Raw genomic sequence first — 21,145 nt, 5'->3', positions numbered from 1 at the left:
TCCTTCACTTGCTACTGATAATAAAAAGTGAAGTAGTGGATATTTTGATTCTGTTCTGTCTTGATAAGGTTGCTGTGATAGGTGAGTTAACAGAAAATAAGTAGACCAGATGTAGTAATAAATTACTATCCTGACAGATTTGACATATCTCCACCCATGTACTGAAGATGAGTTGAGAGATGTGTGTATGATTAACGTTGCTTAAATGGGTGGTGTCTGAATTAGCATATTGTGCTGTAGGCGCTTGGAAGCTTCTATATTTTGTAGTAATACTTAGCAATTAAATTGCACTTTACATCGTCAGAGTGCTCAGAACTGAGAGATGATGTTCCATTAAAAACAGTGATAGATTGTCCATGCATGGGAGACAAAGAAAATACACAATGCTGACCATGAGCATCGAAGTGTTAGTGGCAGAGAGAGATGCTAGAAAGACACTGCAGTTCAATATTTTATTTTTGATGGTGAATATTGTTACACAAGAGTTGCTTGGCTGTTGAATGTACTGTAAGGAAGAGCTGCTTATTCTGTCTAGTCTGAGGAGTAGTTACTGCAAACATTTAGGTATGTACCTAGCTTAACTTTAAGCAGAGGGCTACTTCCATTTGATTTCCACAAATATGAACATGGATCAGGGAGAGAAAGAAATGGGGGGGTTCTTTTTCCTTGATATGTGCACTGAATGCAACACATGTAAGTAGCCAATATGCCCTAACAGAGACAGACAGTATGTTAATATTTTTTCCTTTCAGATTAATTTTCTTTGTGTTTTGTTTGTGCAAGGTGTGTATTTTTTAATTGCTTCTTTGTGTGGTCTCGCTCGGTTTCTTGATTTATGAAAACAGGACTGCAAATGTACTGTCAGGTGTTGTAGCAGCCATGTCTTGGTGAGGAGAAAGCATGTTTTGGTAAATTTAAGTGGAATCCAATGGCAAACTGGTAGACCAGGGAGGAGATAGTGAGCTGAAGAGGTAAAAACAAGAGTATAAAGGGGATTTCAGATACCTTATCTACCCTGGGACTTTCTTTGTCTCTTTTAATGGTATGTACCTAGCTGCACAATAATAAACAATGTGATGCTGTTTGTTTAAAATAGGGTTATATCGTGTGATGCTATGTAGTGCACCTACACAAACAGAGGGAATCTGGCTGACTGTACAGTATAAACATGAGACAGGCTAGACACAAAAGTGCTGTCAAAGGTACAAAGTCAGCTGACAGGCACAATAGATAGTTTCCCCTTTTTCAATTTCATTTAGGGTAGATATTGTTTGTAACCATAACAGAAATATTTTTTTGAAAGAATTGCAATTTTAATCATTTCTGTTTCTGTTGAAATATTTCATACCAGCAAGCATCATTTCAAACAATATCATGTGATTTTAACCCTGAACAAATGAATCAGTGGACAAATCTTGAATGATTCTAAATATTAGCTAAGAATCAGCAACTCTCACTGCACACAGTAACACTGCAGGAGCTCAGCACTTCATTATGTTTGAGATCAACTGCCTTTAATCCAGACCTATTTCTGACACAGTTTTAATAGAATCAGTTACTCTAATAGACGAATGTATTGCATTCTTTTTTCTTTACTATTGTTTCCTATTTTTTCTTCAAAGAAACTTTTTTTTTTTAGGTTTACAAGAAAGAAACTGAAGTTCTTTGATCTCTACAATGTATGTACTATTTATACCAGAGACAGTGAAACTGCTTTTGTCTAATTATTTTTGACGTCTTGCAAATATTTGCAAAATTCTTCATGGGGAGTAAAAAGATCCACAGAGCTCAATCTCTCTATGACAAAGAAACAGTGTTCTCAAAAGGCAAAACAATTGTTTGTTTGTTTTCTCTTAGAGACATCCTAGACATTTATCTTCCAACATGGCACATTTTATCGGAGATAGCGAATGAATGCATCCCATTTTTAGAAGATCACTAAGTTTCCATAAATAGAACTGTTCATTACAAGATCAAAATAAAATAGTGCTAAAAATGGAGTGCATTTGGAAAACATCAGTTCCAACATTTTAGAAAGTTTGACTCCAGCTTTGTAGAAACTCTTCTTTGCAGAAGCTCCCATTTCAGCATGCAATATCTTTGAGCTTCTGTTAAGTTACTTACTAGAACAAAGGTTGTACAGCCATTGATGCTTTCCCCTCCATTGGCTTCCAGAACATCTATTAATTTACATGTATTTATTTATTTATGCAAAATTAGTTCCATGTGAGTAATTACACTTCCACTTCAAAAGAATAGCCAGGGTTACCAACTCTCACTATGACTGAAACTCATGATTTTGTTTCTGGGTTGGTTTTTTATCCCTAGTCCCATGAGTCAAGTGAACGGGGGGTTTATCAGCTTTCATGAAAAAAATATTCTAGTCTTCACAGTTTCAGAATCTTGAGAATATGGTCCATATGATCAAAAAATGAGTATCTGAAGTTCATTTTTTAAAGCTCACTATTTTTTGCTTCCTTGTGGAATTTGTAACGCTTGGGATAGGCAATAGTAATGAAGTCCACAGAAATCCCCTAAGACTAGGCAGGAGGTTGGGAGAGCATAGGGAAGCTATCAGATAGATAGGTGGTCTCTGTCAGGAAACACTACCAAAGCCAGGCAGAATTGCCAGTGGGTGCTATCTTGGTTAAGAGTACTTCAACAGATTTGGAGACTACTGGATACTTTCCCCAACTTTCAGCTAGGTTTTTTTTCTCTGCTGAATTTTCTGAGAGGTTTTGTCCACTTAAACAAGTGTGCACTGACAGATCATAATAAAATAATAATATACAGTTTCCCATTAGTTGCCAAAATTGTCCTTTTAAAACTATTGTACGAGGCGTGGAAAAATTGAGTCATAAGTGGGTTTGCACTGTGGAGTAGATATTTTGCTACCTTCTTTAAAACTTTTATATTTTATACATGGAATTGAGAGAAGCACTATAAAATTAAGATGTTTAATTTCTTTAATAATACAGACATATAGACTTTATTTCCTTAGTAAATCTTTTCAGTTTCTTAGAAAAGTTGTGTTTCTTGGACATGACATGAGTCATACAGTATGAGCGCTGCAGCAAATTCTAGGCAATCTATTAAGAATGTCACACTGTGTTCTTCATTTCATGTCCTTTCCAAGGTGAACAGAAGTGTCATCAGCAAGTGGTTTGTGAAGGTGTCTGTGAGTGCTGGCAGGTAAATAATTTTTTTAAACCAAAGTTAACAGTCCATGTAATCATGTGCATCAATCTGATTTCTGTAGAGGCAGCTGTTCTGCTTAGTCTGCTCTGGTAAGAAGTCCAAAACGTGCAAGATGAATGGGAGCACAAGGCTGGCAAAGGAGCATAGTGAGAGCATTCAGTGAAGCAGGAAGGAGGTGTTATAAACCCTAGAAGTGTGTGAGATAGAAGGGCTAGGCCAGATCTATGCAAAAGGAAGGAAAGGTATCAGAGGCCTCACAGGTTTGCAGGTGGCTGTTTAGATAATTCTCCTATGATTGTTGGAAGAGCTATAATGCTCCTTTCAGAGAGGAAAAAATAGCAAAATATCTAAGATGCCAAAACTGTGTACAAGAAATCTAGCTGTAAATGCCTTTCAATTCTGATGTCTGCATCAGCTGGTTAACGTGAATCTGGATAGGTGTTTGCTTAATGACAGTTGGGTAAGTAGAGCCAAATCCTGCAGAAGAACAATCTTAGCTCTCATCTATTTTTAAGGGTTCCTTTAGGCCCTGACTAACTTTCGTTTGTGTAAGTCATTAAAGGGGAATCTTCCTTGGCATAATGAGTCTATTCTGCTGCTTTGAAAGGGCTAGCATAAACTACACAGCAGTCCCTGATATTTCTGTGATGGTGAGGTGATTGAGGTGATGCGTCACATCTTTCTAACAAAGACCACCTTGAAGAAACTTCCATCACTACTATAAGAGGTTCCTTCAGCACCAGGCAGAGTGCTCAATGTTATATTCTGTGATCAAATAGGTTCTAATGGCAGCCTATGGCTATGGATAGGTCCATTGAGTCTTCCAGTGCATTTTTACAATCAATTGTATTAAAAAAAAAAAAAAAAAACCATTTCATATCTCTTCCTGAACCCTAATACCTTGCACTAAAGACTATTCATCTCTAATTAAGGTCCTTTTTTTCCTCTTTGTATACTACCTTTCAGTAGCACAGTCCTCCTGTTATGAGGACTAATAGCCAAAGAGACCACTAGCATCTCATGTCCTTTCGGTGGATTTAGACATCTCTCACACCTTCTACTGGCAGTCTACATGAAGACTCAAAACTCTTAACACTGTTTTGAGAATCTGTTCTGCTATACTTCAGATGACATTTTGCTGCATTGCCTTCAGCAGAACTGCAGGGCTTCAATCTCCTCTTGCAGCCCATCAGAGCTACAGTTTGTGTGGCTTTTACAAGTGAGTGATGGCCCAGTGCTGTCACTCTAAGGATGTATTACTCACTCAGGGTATTTACATCTTGAGCTGGACTGACAAGAAGATGAAAAGGAGGCTTGGTTGCTTGGCCAGCTTTTGTTTTATAATTTAAAAGAGCTTTTGTATTCATGCATTGCATCCCTGTTGCAGAGTGTCTCTATTTCATCCAGGAGCTGAAAAAATTTATAGCTCCCAGACCTCACATTGTCTTTAAAATACTATGTAATAGTCACAATCAGGACACTGATAAAGAACAATTAATAGCTGTTTCTTATTAACCACTTGTAGTTTAAAATTGTGTATTTCAATAGTAGGATAAACTAGGCACATGGAAAATATAAGAAAAATTAGTTTTGCCACTTTGATTGCAAGCCATCCAGGTCAAATATTTCACATGATGTCAGAAGTTAGTAAGATTTTCCACAGATGCTTCTGTTTTCTGCTTGGAAGATAGATACCTAAAAATAGTCTAGATTCATGCTTTGTGAAAACCCAGTGACTATAGCTACTGTTTGTAGTATATCCCACTTGTAAACCATCAAGGGCCCAGAGATCATTGAGGCCATTTGGAAAGGCATCAGTTTCGTTTTAAAAATCAGTGAACAAAAACCTGTAGTCAGTCATCACTTGTACTGCAGTAGCACTCCAAGGTTCTGCTAGTGCTCAGACTCCAATATGCTAGGTGTGCTGTGAGTACACAGGAAAATGTGATCCATGCAAAGAAAAGGTTGGTGTCAATAAAAAACCCAAAACTTTTCACTTTGTGGTATGTTATATCAGCAACTCGCACATTTTTGTAAACATTCCCCGAAAGTCTCCTTGGCATAGACCATACAAATGCAGAGAGCAGCAGACGGCACCCAGCAGGTGTCTGCATGAAATGCTGCTCCTGAAGAGATTTCCAAAAGCAATTGCACTGCCTTTACCTTTGATCTTTTCCCCAACCAAAAGCATGTTATGCTTTTGTTTTATTTTATTTTTTTCCCTCTCTTACTATCTCAGCCTCAGCCACAAATGCATTTTACAGAATTCCTGCCCTTCATGTTTTTCAGCTACCATGAGGTATTTGAAATCTGACTGGCAAGGCTAAATATCTTATTTCATTGTCTATACACCCATTATTTACAGGAATCTTTTATTCTTCAAGTCATATCGCATGGCTCTGAATATTAACACAAGACCACAATCTCCTTGTCAACTTCCTGTTACTGAGTAGCATAGCTAATTTTAATTTAAGATCATGACCTGACCAATATTCATATAAAGTTCTTACTAACAAAAATATACATTCCTGTGTACTGAAAATCTTCAAGTACTTACATAAAAACATATGTCTCATGGTACGCTTTAGGTGTGCCATCTGTCCTGCTACCTTGTTAGCAAATACAAAGATGCAATATCTGCTGCAAAACATTTACCATCTGAAGTCAATAAAGAAATTATGGTAGTAATGTGAAAGGAAAGCTTGTCCACACAGAAGGAAAATCAGGTTGCAAGTACTGGAGAACGACAGTGTTTCTCCTGTGTCACACATCTCTTTCTTCCCACAGCAAGGGCGAACTGCCTGCCCACGTTTCTATAATGAACTGAGAGAGAATAACAGGCATCAAGCTTTGCATTTAGGTTAATGTTTAAAAAGAGGTGGTACAGAAGTTCTCAAAGCCTTGATCTTGATGATGGCACTATTTTACTTTGTTTCTGTGCATTCATGTTCATCATGGTAATGAAGAGTCCATTTTTTAATTGAAACAACTGGATTTTAAGTACCACCTTCTTGGCTGCTTTTAAGCAGCTGCTGTAATTGCCAGAAACATCTGAACAGTGTCTTCCCAAGAAGAAGGGAAAATGTAGTCCATGCAAGGAAAAATAAAGAAATAAGTGGTCCATCAGAAGGTTTTCTAGTAAGAACTGAGCCATGGTATGAAAAATGTGACAGCACCCAGGATGGAAAGGAAGGTAACAGGTTCCAGATGACAGGGCATGCAAATAAGTCTCTCATGCTTTTAGGCACCACAGTAATTCTCATTTTTTAATCCAAAAAGAATAGTCACTCACATAATTTCCTTCCACAGCAAAGAGCTGACTTGATAACACGAGCTTGTACTACCGCTCAGGTCACAGATTCGCATAGGCATTTCCTTCCTTTCTTGTTCAGCCCTCATGCCTTGCCCTTTCCCCATCAGCAGGGAGTCCAGGTCACTTTACAAGTCCCTTCACCTTTCCTGAAGACTGCCCAGTGAGCTGTGGTCTGCTGCTCCTGTTTCACCCAATTAATGCCTCTCAATGCAGCATCTCCTGTCAATCATTCTCATGCCAGTAGTGTTGCTCCCAGCAATGCCAGTTCAACAAAGAAGAGACAAACAGTCTAATGGTTGCCGGCAGCTGAAGTGAAGCTAAGGCAGAAAAACTGTTTCAAGTATTTTAGGCATTTCTGAAATCACTATACATGTATACGAATGGCAAAATGACATCTGAGTTTAGCTCTTTGGTACCAGCTGTAGTTCATTCCTGTTGCCAGCGGCAGGGATGTTCACTAATTGAATGGAAAGCTTCAGGATTTGTCTGTGCATCCTCTCCTCCTTGGAAGCCAGAGTCAGTCAAGCACAATTCCATTGCAATGACTTTCACAGCTCTTCAGGTTCAGCAGGAAGAGTGCTGTGTGGCAAGAGGAGTCACGCTGCCAGTCTGGCCCACAGAGACTGCAGGGCCCCATCGCTGCCATCAGGTCATTAAAAAAGAGGAGCAGCAGCTGTTTCACATTTAAGAGACAGAAATTAATCATTCTTGGAAGGAAAGAAAAATAAATGAGTCTCTGAACAAACCCACCGGCAAACACCACTAAGTGCTTCACACAGGTTCTTGTTCCAAGCAGCCTCTGGGCTGCATGATATGCTGTGAAAGAGATGTTACTTCTCTGTTTCTGCAGCTCTATTGCACTATTTAACTTGTCAATTTACAGCTCCAGCACAAACTTTTGATTTCGTTTTCTTAGAAGTGTCTGATGAGAAAAAAAGTGTCTCCTACCTTACCAAGACTGACTTTGACTCACTCACCTGATATTTAGGGGCTGACACACTCCTTTCTTCCTACATTGTTTAGAAATTCCTGATCGTAGACTCCCTAACTAGAACATAAATTCTGAAGATAGGGTGGCGGTGTCATACATTACATGCTGTCTCACACTGACATGCAATCCTTCATCTTCAGGCATGCAAATTTCCTGCAGATATATGATCTGGTTTATGTGTGTGCACACTAAAAACACGGAAAAGAGTTGAGTCACTGCTGGCAAAAATCCATTCAAAAAGTTAAAGAAAAAAAAATCCCCATTGCCAGTTTCCTGTCCTAACAACAATTTCTGATTCCTAACATTTATTTAACCTATGTTATAACTAGCAGTATGAAGTCCACTACCAATGAAAAAAATCTTTGCACTAAAGGACATCAAAAATTCATCTTTGCTCCGGGATTCCATATTTAAGCCACTTGTAGTGGCCTTGCATATTACAGGCAACTAACAGTTTGGGTACCTGTTATCTAGTCCATTCTCCTCACCTGATGATCACATATATGTTGACCATTCTAACCACATGTGTTTTAAATTATTCAAAGATGATGATTCCACTGTATCCTTAAGCAATCTGTTCCCATACTAACATTAGAATTGGAACCCTTTTCATTTTCCTTTAATGAAAGTGAAATGATATACTTCTTGTCCTAGTCTCCATAGACAGGGAGAACAATTCTGTGGCAACATATTTGAAAAATGTTGTCGTCCTCATATCTCCTTCAGTCTTCTCTTTACCTCAGCAAACCGGTCCAGGTGTTTTGTTAACATCTACTGCAATTTTTGTCCCTCTCCTCTGGCTTCTCTTCATTTTATCAACAGCTTTCCCAAAGCATGAATTTCAGATCCAGAGATAATATACTTCAGCTGAAGCACTTCTGCTAGTTGGAAATAAATAATTACTACCTGTATTCTAACTAAATTGTATTTTTTTTACATTTTTCTGTAATAACATGGCACTACTGGCTGCCACATAGTTTATGGTCCACTGTGACTCCCACAAATCCTCTGCATTATGATGCCTGGTATATACTTTTCTGACTACAATACTTAGCAATTATTTGATTGGATATAATCTTTTACTTGTCTTGTATATGACTGGCCAATCATTCAGAGAAAATCTCAGCCTCAAACTAAAAAGCTGTATGATATGTAATATCTCACATGATCATGTTTGCTAAGGGAAGGAAATTGGTACAGTAATGGTACACCTGATATGAAAGACTTTGGATTTGCATTCCAGAATTCTTAATAATTTCCTATTAGAATAATACTTAGAACGAAGAAAAAGATAAATATTAAATGCTAATAGAAAGTGTTACAACTTATTTGGTGGAATGTGGCTCATTGACCTGGTTAATTTTATATCAGTGTCAATATATGTGGGATTCTGAAGCATCATTATATACTGTATTCCTGTTGATGCTTCTCTACTTATTGCTGTGGTAATACATTTGGCACAAGGGACATATATAATGCTAACATTTCTATGATATACATACCCAATAAAAGCTTTTTCAATTTCATTATTTTGACAGGCAGATTCCATTAATACATCCACAACAATCATGTTCCTTTTCTTCAGAATCTGAGAGTAGAGGATTATTAAAAATTACAGACAATACCCCTATACACTTAATCTATCCAAATTCACTTTACAATTGCTGTCAACATCAATAATGTCAGACAGTATAATCAGGTTTGTACAAAACATCGAACTTGGGTATTCTCCAAAGGGGATTTCTTTCCCCACCTAACAGTACAACTGGTGGGGGTTTTTTTCAGTCAGAAAAAATGCTCCTAAATTCCTGTGGAGAAGATATGTGCTGTACGATAGCCAGGTTGCAGCTCCTTCATCTCATCCCATTCTCCATACTGTACCTTTGGTCCACCTTTCCATTTCAAAAACCATGTCATAAATAATGAGAGGAATAGGTCTTCCAATAGCACAGAAGCTTTTCTTTAGGAAAGGAGAGAGCTTAGAGAATCCATGTGCTGCCTTCTTCAGCTGTCATAAGTTGCTTGTGAGTAGCAAGAAGCACAAGGCTACTAGCCAGTGAGGAAATTACTTAAGAGTTTGTTGAGAAATCATTTGTTTGCACTGCTGGTTTACTCCACAATATAAGATGGAAGTTAAGCAATATCTGTATACAAATAATATGGCAAGTAATTTTTTCCTGGTTTTAGTATGAATTTTAAAGAATGTTTGTTGCACTGATATTAGGCTTTGTATTTACAGTTCATGAAAAACATTCTTATCACCGACAAGTATGCTGCATGTCCAGCAGCTCTAGTGGCATTCTTAAACACAGTTAAAGCTGGTAGAATTCAGCTCTTAGTAATTTTGATACACAGAGCAATTGAATCCTTTTGAAAATCCACATTTTCATTAAGACATTCTGGGAAAAAGAAATCATATTATCTTCATGTACATTGCTTTTAAATCAAACTATGCCTACTGATTTAATCTTTATTTTTATTGATACTAGCTTTTCAATATCAGTATAAACTCTCATTCTGACCAACCCTGTATGAAATATTTATAAAATCAGTTTCTGTCGTGACTTTGTACAAAACAACTGTGCACACCCATACCCACCAGGCTTATCAGTTAATCTATCAAACAAAATACAATTTAGTTTTTCCATTAGGTTCCTGAAAAGTCAAGCTAAGTGTGAGCAACAGGAGTTTGTTACTGGTCTCTGATATGTTTTTCCAACAATTCTATGAGTTATCAGGCAAAGATTACTAAGATACAGAGGTGTTTGTATCTTAAATCAAAAGTGGTTCAAACTGGGAAGTAACATACACTGTTAAATGTCTGTACAGGTTTCCAACAGTGCGTTGTTAAGTAATGGTTGCTTAACGGCACCCACTTTATATTGAACAAAGGGCTTTTATCCTTTTATATTCTGGTGTTGTCTAAATTTATTGCAAGTATCTCTGACAGGGGAGACATATAACAGAGAATGACTCTAATGTTTGAGCAATAATACAACATCAATAGCATATATGTTTAATAAATTTAACATGAATGGTGACCCCTAATCCCAGCACAGTCAGGGCTTCAGCCAGATATTCTGATTCCTCTTTTCTTAATGCCCAGTTTGTAAACCATAAGATAGGTACGTCAGATACATGCATATGGATATAGATCAAAAGGGTGACTGCACACGTTGACAGGACACTAATTAAATTGATCCACAGTTAGTGATTACCTATTCTGAGCTGTTAATTTTGCAAGTGATAAGATAGGCTGCCTTCTTTTTTCTAATTAAAGAGGCACTGATACTGTCTGTCTCCTCAAGACAGTGAGTGCCACCTACTGTATACTCACTGCCTCAGAACTGCCAAGAATTCATAACCTGAGTACCTGAACAAAGAGAATACTCTGCAGTAGTACAAAAAAGTGCTTCTTCATCAGGTCCAATGTCTTAGTTCTGACCTACAGTATGCAAATCATCTCATAGAACAGATAGAAAATAAACTGAAATTTCTATGCAAGTGTATGGAAATTTGATAAGTAATGGTTCTTCCATCAGCTGTCCTACATGGTCATGTGAATGTTTTAATAGAGGTGAAGAGCTTCAGGGAACATAAAAGCTGTGACCATGACACCTCCCAGTACCGAGGCACTGGGTTTTTTTTGCTAAAGGTGCCATAGATATCCTGTGGTCAAACCTTGATTGAGATCAGAAAGTAAAAGTACTGAAGTAGTTGACAGTGCTGGTATTTAGAAAAATAAAACATGGTTATATTTCTGATAATCACCTCAGTGAACCAAAGCAGGAAAAAGAGATTACAAGGCACCTTGTCAAAAATTCCTTACCAAGAGAAACTTCATGGGTAATTCTCAGAAAATGTGCTTTGGGGGGTTCAACAAGCCCTTAAGTGACTGTGTGAAGACATAGTAGAAGAATACTGTTAGGAGAAACTGGATTTAATAATGTATTTAAGATTCTGTAATATGCCAGACAGAACTATCATTTTGCATCCTTAGAAAGAGCACTGTTGTCTCAGAAAATAATACTGAGAGGATTTCTTGACAAACTGTTACCAAAGAGGTTATGCAAATGCACAGTGGTTTGCATGCAGTTCATTTTTCACAGCAAAATGGCATCTCCTTGCCAAAAGGAGATAGGCATGACTTCCCTGATGGATGGGACAGGACAAAGTGATTCCAATCAAAAGGCAGAAATGCTGAAGTTTGACTAAAATCAAAACAAATTCAAGAAAGGAATTCTAGTCAGTCCATTGTCCTTTGAATTTCACTCCAGTGGGAGATTAGAAGTGAAAATGTACTTCAAATGACTACACAGAAAACTTTGCAACTGTTCTACAAGAGGGATTTGCCCGTAAGCAAAAAGATACAGGTTTACGTACCTTGCTTAGAGTCTGAGCCAATGACCACAGAATTAATAATATTATTTTTCACATTTCAGAGAGCTTTGATTCAGGTAGTTGGCAATAAAAAAATTTAAAAAGTGAAATTAAAAAGTAAAAACAGTTCAAGGTCAAAAGATTTTACAAGTGATGAGCTAACACAATAGAGCTGTGTGTATTTAATATATATTGATCAACATCTCATGAACAAAGGATTTAGGATGGATCCATACTTTACTGCAAACCTTTCTTTCAGTCTAATAGATTTTTGTGTTTATAGGCCAGATTTGTAATTTAAGGGAAGGATTTACAAGAGGAGTCTGAAGGATGTAAGCACTCAGCTGTTTATGAAGTTCAATGGCATTTGAGTGTCTGACTCCCTCAGGCTCTATTATGAATTCTAACCGTAACTTATTGACAATAGTCTTTCAGTTCAGAAAGCACAAAATGGTTACCCTTTACAATAAGAGAATTTTTGTTTTGTAGCCATAACAATAATCTAGTCTGTCTTCCAGGGACTATTTTGCGGTCAAAATCAGGATAATTGACGCAATTTACCTCAATGGAAAATTCAGCTTTCTGTACGTGGTCCTGCTGAATTTACTATAGATTTAGAATCACACATTCCTGCCTAGAAGATGTTATTGCCTGCTCCAGCTTCTCACATCCGAAAAACTTTTCCCCTCTTGTTGCTCCCTGACCACATCTATTCAGCAGACCTTCAGCCCAGCCCAGAAATGCTTCTTCAGCATCTCTAACCTGGGCCTGATCCAAGGCCTCACAGACTTTATTCCCAGCTCTCTTTCCCAGGAATTGGTCTCATTCCAGAAAACACCGCAGTCCATTATCTCACTGCTGCTGTCCAGCTCTAAGAGTCTAAATTACATGTTAGGACATAAACCCACAAGTTAGGGGTGATGGAGATGGATCTGGAGTGTTAGGTAAAGATCCCGTTCATCTTGCGGTCTTTATAAGTAGATTTTGCATGAGCAAATTCTAATAAATACCTGTATTTGCACAAAAGGCAATCTCCCTCTGCAGCTGAGCTACACTTGGTGTGAGGTCTGGAGAAAGGAAAACAGGGCTTAGAGACGTATTCTGCTGTCCTGATAGTTGGGCTGGCCAAAGGCAGGGACAAATGCCTGTTTTACAATTCTTCATGTTAGATAAAGGATATTAAACTTTATAGCTGTCATTGCATAACATTCCTTGACTATTAAAATGTCTGCTAAAAAGTGCAAAGAGACAGAGAGGAAATTGAATGCCTTTGCAATAGGGCCAAAATAAGGATGGTGGTAGCTATTACGGGAATACTTAATAAGGCCTCTGAGTTGCTCTAGCAGCTCAGCATATCCTTTTGACACAATGCCTATAAACAGTGATTACTGCTTGACTGAGGGTGTGAGGAGGGAAATTCTAAGACAAAGTTAATTTACATCTTAAAAGAGTTTCCTCTTAAAAAAACACACCATGGTAACAAAATTTCAGTATTGTAATGATTAATGTCACCACACTGTACTGACTCTACTGCCTCATAATTAAATAGAAGATATTCAGTTGTGTAGCACTTGAATATGATAATGGTTTATGTATTAACTTATTCACCTTGCAATTTCTTGACCTATTTTTCATTTTTAGAGGCACATAAAGATGGAACGTATACAATTGCATAGACTCTGAGAGCAGTGTCTGAGTAGTCATGGGGGAAGGAGAGACACTGTTGCTACTGGCTTTACATAAACCTTCCTGAAAAACTGAAATCAAAACCTGGAAGTACATTTTCTGAGGACTTTATAAGTATTCCAATCTAAGTAAGGGACTGGATACTTAATTCCCAGAATATAGTTCTAAAAATTTTCCCCAAATGACAGCTGAAAGGAAAAATGGGAACTATGCTGTTCCTTTTGTTGTGAATTGCCACTTGTTGATTGTAGGAATTGCCTTCATCTAGTAGAACAGAGAAAACACTTAAACTCCTGTTCAAACACACCTTCCCCAGCCCTCATTAATCCAGAAAGTGCAAAGAATGTAGTCTGCATTTTGAGCGTGAGATAAAATTCCCAATAATGATGTTTCTCTGCCAAGTTAAAACCACCTACATTGGAAGATCTTGGGATTTTAAATCAGCAGATGTGTTTGTTTGGGGGTTTTTCCTGTTTCTGTCAATGTCTCACTCTGTGATGTTTGCCAAGTATCTTACATGAGCTATTTGAATGCCTAAAGTTAACCGTTGAAGTTCAACAAGATACTGAAATAAATCTCAATTTTTCAGAGTTGTTGAAGTCCCACACTCTCCATTCAAGTCAAGGACATAATTGTTTCACCCTTATCATAGTCTTTTTACCAAATATCCAGCAACCTCATAGCAGGGTGTCAGTTTTCCTCCTCATTTCATGATATGACTAGCTTCTCTACATGAAAGCACAGACTACAAATAATATTGGATCTATTGCTTAAAAAATGCATATCCTGATGAATATTTATTCAGCACATTAAAAATATCATCCATGCCTGGCTTTCATTTGGCTCATAAACCTGAATATTGCGAAAAACGTAGACAACATTTATTCTGCACATCCTGCATAGCATCAGTTAAGGAAAACTTCATATTTCTGTTTATGATACTTACATGCTTCTTATTACTGTCCTGTCAAAACCCTTCATAATCTTTGGAAGTATTTCTTTGAGACAGGAAGGACTGTTCCCATTTCACAGCTGGAGAGAGGCAGCAGACAGATTTATGACATTTAATTTCCACTAATTCCAGTGGAGGTAGATGCTGAATACTTCATTAAAATCGGGCTGCAAGTAACTTACTCAGGATCACAGAGGAATCTCGTGAAGCATGATTTTCAGAGTTGCAGATCAGCAATCAACATGTTGGGACACCTAGCTTCCTGATTTTCCTCTTATGCTGAGGGTACTTGGGAGTACCATGACTAGGTGTATACAGCAGTATTAGCTTAGGTTTCCAGCTCCAACTTGAGCCAAAAACTTCCCCATTACCCATCATACCATAGTGGTAGCTTGCTCTCTGGCTCTCTTTTGGAGTAAGCCACCTGGATCTTCAAGCAAGAAAACTTAGATTATGTCTTTATTATTGGCATTGGTAGTGCTTCCCAGCTCCTGTAATGGGCTCATACTCCAGTTACCTTTTACTGTTCTTTTGGAACAGGATGCAAATACGAACTGCCTCCTCCACCTGAGGTCCTGATTTTCTTGGGAAGAGACACTGCTGTGTCTGGAGATGGATTTTGCAGTCTGAATATTCTTCCATGTATGAAGTTGCTCTAGAGACACAGCACCTCTCTAGTACAATTATGTCAAGGTTTGCATTACACCCTTCCCAGTACGGTGCTCTGCTAACAAGCAATGTTAAGCTGTTTTAGCTTTAGTGTTGAGACACTCCAGAATTCTTTATTTTTGTTCATTCCAGTTTGGATTTGAAGAGATACTGTTTTACACTGTGATTTCCAAGAATATGTGAATAAAAGTTGCCCAGATTCTACAGTGCAGGCTTTCTCAGCTTCTGACATCATTGGGAAAGTTTACCTTGTTTTTCCAAATTCCACAGTTTGTCTCCTTTTGAATATATACTTCCCAAAACGTCCTCTCTTCAACAAGACGTATGGTTCTTCCTGTGTAATGTTGGCATCTGTAAGTAGAATGTCCTGGATACTCTGACCAAGAAATGTATGGGGCCCCATCCTCTCCATTTGCTTAATTTGATCATACTGGCTTTACTAGAATCATTCTTGATTTTCCCTAACAGAAAGAAGGATCAGGCACTGGAGTGAGAAATTCTTTCCACTGTAGATGGAAATAGGAATTCACTTGTCACCACTGCTTTCAAAGGGATTTCTAAATGAAAATACCTTTTATACTGTCAGTACTATAACACAGAGATGACGGGTTCTGTTGGTTTTCCATCAGTTACAGCCTGTGTCAGCAGCTTTTTAGGATCCAGAATACACTCCAGTTTCTACACTAAAAGCCATTTCTTTATGTTGACTTTTTGCTAGGAACAACTGTGAGTGCTAGTGCGTTGTAATACATTTGTTATTCTTTTTTTCATATAAAAATCTGTAACACGTTCTTTGGAATATTTGTTGGTACAGCTTCCACAATCATCTTCTATTCTTTTCCATATCTCTTCTAAATGCAATTCAATTAAGTAGGTTGATGGTATTTGTATTAATCTGTGCATCATTCTTGGCCACATGACAAGCTGAACTGGACTGAGTTTTTGTGGGTTTATGATAGTCCTGACCATAGCTGATGATTCTTAAACTAAATATTCGAAAACAAAACCATGGATTTTTTTAAAAGTGAGAGTCCTATCTCTAGTTATGTAGAAGCTATTCTGGGCAGGAGGCAAATATTACAAGATAAAAAATATCCTTTCACAGATACCTTGCAAAATATGTTAGAAAAAAATTCAAAAGCACAAATAGTAGTTCTGTGTCTGACTGTTAGTGCTTTTATTGTGGAAGCATCTTGGAGTCCTAATTAGGGACTAAAATCCCCTGTTTCAGGCTCTATCAAGGAATAAAAGGTGACTCTTGCCTATACAATATGTAGGCTAAGATTCATTGATGTTTGATGGAGATCAGGAAGGATGGTGAAGCGATGGTTTACAGCTCTGAAAGAAATTGGCAAGTTTAATATTTTTTCTTCTCTCATATTAATATGCTCATCTCTTCTAATCCTAGACATTCTACCTTTATCACTTCCTTGGAATTAATTCAGAACTTAGAAATGTGACGCTTGCCTTGCCAGCTGTTTACAAATCTCCCTACATAACTAAACTATTGCATCTCAGAGCTGATTTACAACAACTCTACTAACTCAACTCTTGGCGTTTCATAAGGGGAGGCTTCAGCTGTGACCTTCTGTGGCACTTTGCAAATGCCTAGAAAAAAAGATGTGAATGCAGAGTCTATCAAGATCACTTTCAGCATCTGCGTAATCAGGATTTGACCCAAGGTCCAAGAAGCATTGCTTGTTTAATTGCATTTCTCTGTGGTTTCGCTTCTGGATAATAACTTCAGTGTGACAGCAGATTTCAAGTTACCAAATTTCATACTAATCCCAAGTACACTTATGTTGTCTGACATACTAAAGTTCGGCACTATCAGGTGTCTCCCTGAGCCATGATTTAGGCATTTAAAAACACTGAATGAAGAGAGGAAAACTGGTCTCTCCTAATATTTGTTTCTTCTTTGAAGTATCAATTACTGCAGTGTGCAGAGCATCTTTTCTGTTTATGGGATTTATAGGTTTGAATACTGAAAATATATATTGGAATATGTAAACTGCTCATGTGGGAAGTTACATATTGAAGGCCAATTGCAAACATAAATCCCCTTTTTGTGCTCGGAACTGTTCATTTGCTGGTGTAAATGGATTCTCCCATATGCCCTATACTTTTAGAAATTATTTGAATAAAACTTTGGAAAAGTAAACAGAATGAAGTGAGTTAGAGTAAAATACAGATACAAAAATACAGAGATATCTTTCTTATCAGTCGTTGTTGCTGTCTCTTCACCAAAAGAAACAGCGGGCAAATAGAAAGATTTCTATATAATGGACATAGCCTAATGGAAAAAGACCCCAGAACTCATAAATATCTGCTTAAGATTTTCATATTAACCTCCTCACATTCCTTTTTCTCAGTACTGTTGCATAGCTATTAAGTGGTTCTTTACTTGCATGATGCTGATGAGGAAAGGGCTATGTCTTAAGAAAGAAAACTCCTCTTCACTGACCATATCAAAATAGACGTTTTTATAAGAAAATTTGTTTTAAAATAAGGTATTAGTAAGCCTTCCTTGGCTTTACTTCTTGGTACTGGAAGGTCGCTAACTGGCCTACTTATGCCATCTTCTGGACAATTGCAGAACTGCTGTTACATAGGGAAGGCCTCTATCAAGCATTAATTATTACCAGTGCCTTGAAATAATTTGCTAATTGAATCCCTGAAGTAATTTTCTTCCTTATTTTATAGACACTAGAACAAACCAAAACCTACTGAATTATTAATAACATATCATATTCAGCTACTATGAATAATCAGTAGATTGTACAAAAAAGATCTTTATAAGTGTGGACCTAACAATATGGATATATTTAGTGAAGTTATGTTTTACGAAAACCCCACTTTTTTATAGTGATATTTTACTAATGAGAGCCCCATTTTCTCAAAAGACTGGGTTTTCATCTCTTGGGGATTTTCAGAAAGAAGGAATAGACTTCAGTCATGTTGCATAATATGTTACTGGAGATAACTGTGCTGTGTGACACTCCGTTACTATTTTGATGCAAGGGGTAGAAGAACCTGCAAAGAGCAGATGATGTTGTATGAGCTTCTGGAAATTTTAGCTTTGCTAGTCTATTTATTCACTTAATCACTCTTGCCAAATCTCACATTGGGTAATTACATCTGTCTGGAGGAGAGGGAAAAAGGCTGAAGGGCCTCTACTGTCTTCTGTAGCCTCAGTTTGCTTCATTTTCCATAGTATAGAATGGTTATCTTTTGCAAACTGGGGTTTACTGCAGCGTCCTCAGCAGGAGAGAGGTGGCACAGGCAGAGCAGATGAAATGTAGAGATTTATCCTTCAGAGTAAAAAATGTTTTGTGAGTTTGATTTTCAGTTCACACCTCACAGGGTAACTGGAAATAGTAGACTCCTACCACAAGTGTTAAGCAAAACAAAGTGGGCATCTGAAATATTAAATATTCACATTTTTCAAGCGCCTTCTGTTTCTTGAGAAACATACCAGTCCCTAAGAAATGTGCATTCAAGATAGGATTAAGTAATTAGAGTAGACATTGTGAATTATGTTATTCTAGACATCAAGAAAGTATCCTGGTCAGATCCAGGTCAATATGTGCCATGTTTCACTAAGAGGGTTAGCACAGGAGAGTAGATGTTTCCATTTTGAAGACTTCTGATCACTTTTGAACAGTGTGAAGTAACGCTCCCATTATTTCACTGGTTTTCTGTGAAGAGCAGAAATGGCACAAGGAAGTGATGGTACAGCATCTGCTTGCCTGTGTTTTGCACGTGTCTTGCCTCACTTTTCCCCAATCACCAGCTTTCCCATCCACGTGCAATTACAGGCTAAAATGGAAAGCCACATTGGAATGGCATAATTCTCTTCAGCATCAGCATATGTTAAGAAAGAAAAAGCCCATTTTCAGTTTCTTTGAAGTTGATACGAGAAACTTTGCCACTACCACAAGTGCTGCAATATCTGTTCCCTGCTTGCTCTCAGAAAACCTTGAGAAAAGTCCCCATCTTGGCCTACAGGGTTTTTTAAAACACTAATCTAACACTCTGTTACTAAGCGTTTAATTATTAGGATTGTGAAATACAGCAACACCCAAGGCATTAATAGAAGGAACTCATTATTGCCCACTCAGCACGTGGTTTACCCTTCACTTGTAAAATCTCTTGTCATTTATTTGTCCTTTAAATGACTTCTTGTAATACCATAATCAGGACAAATGGATCCTTCAGAAGGGAGAAAATGACCCCAAACTGGCACAGAAAGATTTGATTAAAACTTATACTCCTTCTGTGGCAGCCTAAAGATCCCGGGAGATCTGCCATTGCTCAGCAGAGTGGAGGAAATAGCAGACAGGGGAAATGCTTTCTGTCTGAGACAAAAAGATTTTATTGCTAACATGCTGACATCCACTCTCTGTAGGACCATCCTATGATCAGTCTCTCTTTTTTCCTTTAAAACTCCGTGTCAGAAGTTTGGTTCCAGTGTGATTAATTTCCCCTTTACTGATTGCGTGTCATTTACTTTTAAGTAAGATATTTATAAATGAGGCAAAACAAAGACAGAGATGAAGGTTGTGCGGAGATAAACATTTGTGCTGCTGGGACTCCTACTGACTTAGGCACAGCAGGGGCCAGAAGTAATGGGGATTCACAGGCATCGTGATTAGACCTCTCACTGTGAACAGGTAATTGAAACACTATAGCCCATCACCAGCATTTACAAAACAGCAAGCCATGAAGGTACTTAGTTTAAAGCAGACCCTGAACAAACCAGAGACTTCACACACTCCCTCTGCCATTACTTAGGAGCAAAGCACAAGCCGAGGCCACCCATAATATATACTTGCATATATATATGTGTAAATATAATATATACTTGTGTAGACAGCACTCTGACACCAGTCCTGGTGGTGTCCCCTGAGCAATGGCTATTTCTGCGCGGTTCTGTGGGCGATGCATGAGCTGTCTGCCTGGCTTTGTGGGGAGGGGAAAAGCACCAGGGACAAGCAGAGGGCCCTTGGGAAGAAATGTGGCAAGCTGCCCTGACTAAAGGTCCTGTCCCTCAGCCCGGGTTTGCTGCAAGGCACTGGCGGAGAAGGGATATGTGTCTCGCAGGGGCCTCGCGTCAACCTTCATGTGAACATTTGAAAGCTCCCTCAGTGACTGGGAGTCTGATGGTTTGCTATCACCCTCAGTGGAGACAGGGTAACAGCAGTTTTGAGGCCCAAAGCCTGATTGGGATATCATCGTAATATTCAGTGTGTTGTGTGGCAATTACCTCTTTGTCTGTCTCCTGCTGCAGACCTCAGCCTCACAGGGTTTAGAGCCATTTACTGACTACCTACCTGCAATAGTGTTTTTAAACATGTGATTGATGCAAGTATATGATGTAGGTGAGCAATGCTCTGATTTATGCCTCATTTTCACTACTTACTAATCATTGTGTCTCATGAAAGCCTCTAATTAAACCTTTTTGATTGTAGTAATTTAGTAGTGGAGGTATATCTCATCAGCCTAGGCCTTTCTTCTGCCAAACTCCACTAAATGTTCCTGGTGTCTCAAGCAGATGTTTCTAGTTTCTAAGACAATGGGAGATTAATAAACTAATTTAGGTTTCCTTCAGCCCCATTTGAGAAGAAAAAGCAACTCAAACATTATGCACAGATGGAGAAAGAAGTAATTTTCATAGGGAGCTGAGACACAGACCTACAACACTAGACTTTCTGGATCCTCTGTTGAGTTTTGCTGTTGTCCAGATACCCCCAGTTGATGCATGACAGATATTGTCCATATTTTGGCAGCAGGAATCATAATAACTTTCAGCAGTTTGAGTGGTTATTTAAGTGTTTGTAGCATGCTTTGTCATTCCTACATAAAAGTACTCATTCCTATTAAAAGGCACATAGTGAGGTGTAAAATGTTAGAACAATCATTCAAATGAACTGAACACCTCATTATGCACTTACAT

The sequence above is a fragment of the Buteo buteo genome, chromosome 2 (genome assembly GCF_964188355.1).
Source record: "Buteo buteo chromosome 2, bButBut1.hap1.1, whole genome shotgun sequence".
Taxonomy (NCBI): domain Eukaryota; kingdom Metazoa; phylum Chordata; class Aves; order Accipitriformes; family Accipitridae; genus Buteo; species Buteo buteo.
The sequence above is the reverse complement of the archived record's forward strand: the minus strand, read 5'-3'. Positions refer to the sequence as shown.